Raw genomic sequence first — 4,919 nt, 5'->3', positions numbered from 1 at the left:
ATGCGTGATTATTCCAGCAGCTGCACGTTTTTACTCATTTTTCCATCTGATTTTCACTAAGTACTTATTTCTTCATACTTAGTCATTTTTGCATCTTTCTTTGGCCTTTATTCTTCATTTTTTCTCCTCTTTAACTTGTTTTGATATGTTTCTTCGATCGAAAAAATGCAATGATAGAGTGTCATCACAAACCTAAACTTAAATCGTTGCTTGTCCTCAAGTAACTTGCCTGTACTGCCAATTCCAAACAGAAAAATAATTTGCAAAATAATAATTAAACATCACCATATGAATATTTCTTTACCTGACCATCATTCTAGCTTCCCACTTCAATCAGGTAAATTCAGAAAACATCCTCAATCTTTGACAAGTCCTCAACATGTCTCTCATCTTACCATTACTCGCTCAATTGATAGGGTGATTTATCAATCAACATGCAAAACAATTTATACTTAGTTTGATCATGTTCTAATATAATTCATTAAAGTAATCAAAAGACGCATCTATGAGGACTTTTTTGATTGCATCTTGGCTTATGTTCGGGTAGGACATTTTTGGGAAAGTAGGTTTAAGCCTTTGGAGTTAGGTGACTATTCTCCTTTTGTATCATACCATTTTTTCCTTATTAACGGTACTAGAGATATTTCTATTGTGGTCCTCAAAATTCATTTTGCATTCTTTTTATCTCTTTTTTTGAAAAAGTTATTTTTAACTCCTTATTTCCTCAAAATTTTGAATTTTTAACCATTTTTTCTCTAGTACCCCAACCCCAAACTAAAACTTTGCTCCCTTCCAAGAGAAACCCCAAACTTATTCTTTTTCATACAACTTAAAAACTAAAAATTTCGACCTAACTCCAAAGAAAGGGTGGAAAGATGAAATCTTTCAAGTAATATGTCTAATAAATAAGGCTAAGTCACTGAAATAAGGGTCAAGCTCAAAGTGGTTATAAATGGACGTATCCTATTACTACAGGATGGTTACAAAGGCTCAAATTTAAAAGCAAACAACTTCCTCAATACATGTAAATCAAACTAGACAAATTTAATCAGAAATAGTTCAAACCTGATAAAACAATAATGCATGGATACAGTCAATAAAAGGATAGTAAACAATGGAGTTTATTTGGCTCAAACCTTACTAATTGATGTATCTAAAGGTTGAGTAAAAGTATCTTGATTCATGTTTCATCCTTTTCCTTCAATTTGTAAGTTGCTTTCCTTAAGATCAAGTTTCCTCGGATGATACTTTTGGTTCATTTGTTCAATGCTACAAGTGTAATTTTCGTAAATCTGAAAGAAACAACACCTGTAAACTTATTCATTAAAGATAAACATTATTGAATTAATACAACAGGGAATACTACTTATAAGTTCTATTACTCTTCGTTAGGTATACATTCGAAAATAAGAAAACTGCTAAAAATAAAGAAAACTAGCTACATGTCATTTCAATGTTATCATTGCGGAAAAGATCATGCATGTCATTTATAATGTTGTTGAAATCATTATTTTGTCAGGTACATTATGCTCTCACGTGCTCTCTTCTCCTCTCTTGCTCTTGATCATGATTTGTGAAGTAATTGTCCATCTCTTCAGTGGTTGCCAAGCATGCTCTTAAACTATGAGCAGGCATGTGGTGTTCTTGCTGGTTGTAAAAGTCTATGAATACAGGAGCGAATCTTGGGGGTTCAACATACAAAGTGGATGAAACTTACTTTATCCACCTTGTGACCCCCACTGCATTATCTTCCATTATTCTTTGAAACTGTGATGCCTGTTGATTTCCTTGCATTTGCACTGGCTGTTGTTGCACCTAAGGTTTCTAGAATTCTTCATCATTTCCTGCTAGGTTATCTTCTTGATCATGTTGAGCTACTTCTACTGGGTGATTATGTTACAACCTCCTAATTGTTGAAGCACTGATAGGTGCTTTTGGACCTATCATCTCGTCATCAGGGTTGATGGACACTCTGAATCTCCTGCACAATTCATTAATAACACAAAAATGCCCACAAGCCTTTTATGCAGCGTTAGCCATATATTTAATATTTTTCAAAAATTAAACGCCCTAAATCAATTGGTTCCCCGCTCAGAAAATCTAAAAGTCCTAAACACCGCTTCAAAATAAATTATGATTGGTTAGACGCGGCTTCTAGAGACTGCATAATAAATGAGGCCCAAGCCCCTGAAATTTGGAGAAATTCAACAGTTTGAAGTCTTACCGCTAAGCCACGCTCAACCACCCATTATGCCCCTGGTCTACAAAAAGCCTAAAGTATTTCTTGGGCCATGACTTCATTTATCACCATATGCTCATTTCTATAGGTCCTAAGAACACCGACAGAAGGAGGTTGAAGACTAAAAAGTGTAAGTTCCCACGTTGCTAAATGCGCATTTACATACAATTTTAGGCCTATGCTTTTATTGGTTTCTTGATACAAATTATTGAAACTTACCCAATGTCACATTTGCAACATTTCCACCACTTCTCCGAAGCCTCTTAGGTCCTCACATGCAAATGATCTCTCTCACACAATGTTCTAGTCAACCAACTTAAGATATTTGTCCATATTAGCCTCTGAAAGAAACTTGATATTGGGGAAGGTTAGAGCATTTGGTGCAGGGACAACTCTTTAAGATGAACCTCTTGTAACTCTTCCTCTTTTTGAAGTCATAGTGCTCGTAACAACATAACAAAATAACACTGCACAAAAAAATATTAAGCAGAGATTGTGATCAGAGGAAATTTATGAACAAGAAAGAGTAGAACGAGAGTTGTAAGGAGAAGAGACTCAAAATCTCTATTTATAGGCCATGTTTCCATTTCCATCGCGCATATTTTGTGTCTATCGCGCGTGCGATGCTAATGGTCTTACCAACGTCTATATTGCGTACGCACTATGCATCCATTGCATGCACGATACTTATGATTTTGAGATTCCCCCAATGTCTCTATCGCACGTGTTATATAGCCATCACGCATGCGATGTCCTGTGTGATTTTTCTAGGGGCTTCATCCTTTTCTTCTTCTCTTCTTCTCTTTTGTTTTGTTTCCTTCTTCTCTTTCACCTGCTCTCTTTTCCTGCGCAGCAACACACACGAATACATGTTTTCATAAAAAAATTAAACTTTAAACTTTAAACACTTACTTACTAATGGGTTTCCTCCCATCAAATGCTTCTTTACCGTATTTATCTTGACGACCCATGCCTAAGGCACATCATATGCAAGAGATACCCTCATGCCGGATAGTTCACCTTTAGTCTTTCCTTTTTCAACTTTGCTACCTTTTTCTTCAATCTGGTAGCATGTCTCCAGATCATCTACATATGGTGTCAATTCATACATATTAAACACCACTTTTTCCTTGTTAAACTTCAAGCTAAGTTCACTGGTTTCCACATCTATTAATGTTTTCCCGGTTGTCAAGAATGGGCGTCCTATAATAACTAACCCACTTGTGTCTCCCTTCATGTCGACTACCACAACATCTACAGGAAAAACTAGAAGACCGACATGTACTAACACGTCTTATAAGATACCATGAGGGTGAGTAACGGATAAATCAGCTAAAGTGAGAGTCATATTACTCGGTATGATCTCCCCCATATTCAATTCTTTAGCCTTATTAAGTGGAAATACATTGATACTCGACCCTAAATCAAATAGAGTGTATGGGATCTTTACCCAACCAATGGTGCAAGAGATGGTAAACTTACTTGGATCTTTCTTTGGGTGATCTTTCCGTGTGAGATTGTAGGTGCTAGAGTACAGGTTATTTTTCTATAAATTTCAACTTTAACTTCTTCACTAGATCCTTCCAAATAGCACCTTCCATTTGCATGTCCCTCTCCACATAAATCACACCTCAGTGCTTGTACTTGACTCACATTATCTTTACTCAAGCTGCCTTCAGCTAGATTTTTATTTAATAATTCAATTTGGGCTAAAAGTGTAGTATGAATATCAATAGCTAACATAACTTTTGGTGTTCCTACCATTTCAATATTTATTGACCTTTCACTTTTTGAATGATATTCATTCAAGCACATCTTTTCGATCAGGTCTTTAACTTGTGGTTTAGTCATTGTCCTGGTGGTGCCTCTCGTAGAAGCATCTAGAAGCATGTGTGTTTGACTCTTGAGACCTTTGATAAAATTATGCATTTGCTCCATGTTGTTCATGTTATGATTTGGGCACCTGCGTAATAAAAGTTTAAACCTTTCCCATGCGTCATACATCAATTCAGTTTCCTGCTGCTCAAAATTTGTGATTTCAGATCTTCACTCAGCAAACTGAGTGGTGGTGAACAATCTCTCCAAGAATTTGTCATCCATCTCTTGATATGTATGTATAGTTCCATTTGGAAGGAAAAGCAACCGATCTTTAGCTCTTCCAATTAGCAAGAACCCAAGCAGCCTTAGCTTGACTTGGTCTTCTGTGACCTCAGCTGGCCTGGACATTGAGGTTATTTCGTAGAAGCGAGCAAGGTACTCCCACGGGTCTCTAATTGCGTTTTCATTAAACGGATTGTCTCTCAAACCTAAAAACACCAAATTTTTTATGTTAAAGTTAGTGGGGTTTACTGGTACAAACCCTCTAGAAACATGTTCTTCATTAGTCCTTTTGCAGTAGTCCTCTAAAATGGGTGGTGGTACGACTGCCATGGTGATTTCCACTTCAAAGTCCTAAGAAATCAGTAAATTGTCTCCGACTAAGGTCCTTTGAGTTAGAGTCGCTTCTCTAACCACTCTCCTGATGGTACTGTAAGACCCCAATTTTGGGCCCTAAGATCCCTCATGGCCCATATCATTCATATCATAACCTCAAGGATCATTGCATGCCTTTGCTTCCCTCCTAGTGGATAGATTTGCCTTGTGGGTTTGTTTTTTGATCACCAAGCATACTTTGCATTTG

General features: G+C 36.7%; 1 non-coding gene across 1 annotated transcript; it reads left to right on the top strand.

Annotated features, from left to right (window-relative positions):
* Positions 1-4,184: 4,184 nt before the first annotated feature.
* Positions 4,185-4,291, top strand: LOC127089162 (small nucleolar RNA R71). Its single transcript, XR_007790934.1, has one exon. It is a non-coding gene; the product is annotated as a small nucleolar RNA R71 (small nucleolar RNA).
* The last annotated feature ends 628 nt before the right edge of the window (positions 4,292-4,919 follow it).

This window comes from Lathyrus oleraceus, chromosome 5 (genome assembly GCF_024323335.1).
Source record: "Lathyrus oleraceus cultivar Zhongwan6 chromosome 5, CAAS_Psat_ZW6_1.0, whole genome shotgun sequence".
NCBI classification, from domain to species: Eukaryota; Viridiplantae; Streptophyta; class Magnoliopsida; order Fabales; family Fabaceae; genus Lathyrus; species Lathyrus oleraceus.
Note: the sequence above shows the minus strand (reverse complement) of the source record. Positions and strands in the feature narration are given on the sequence as shown.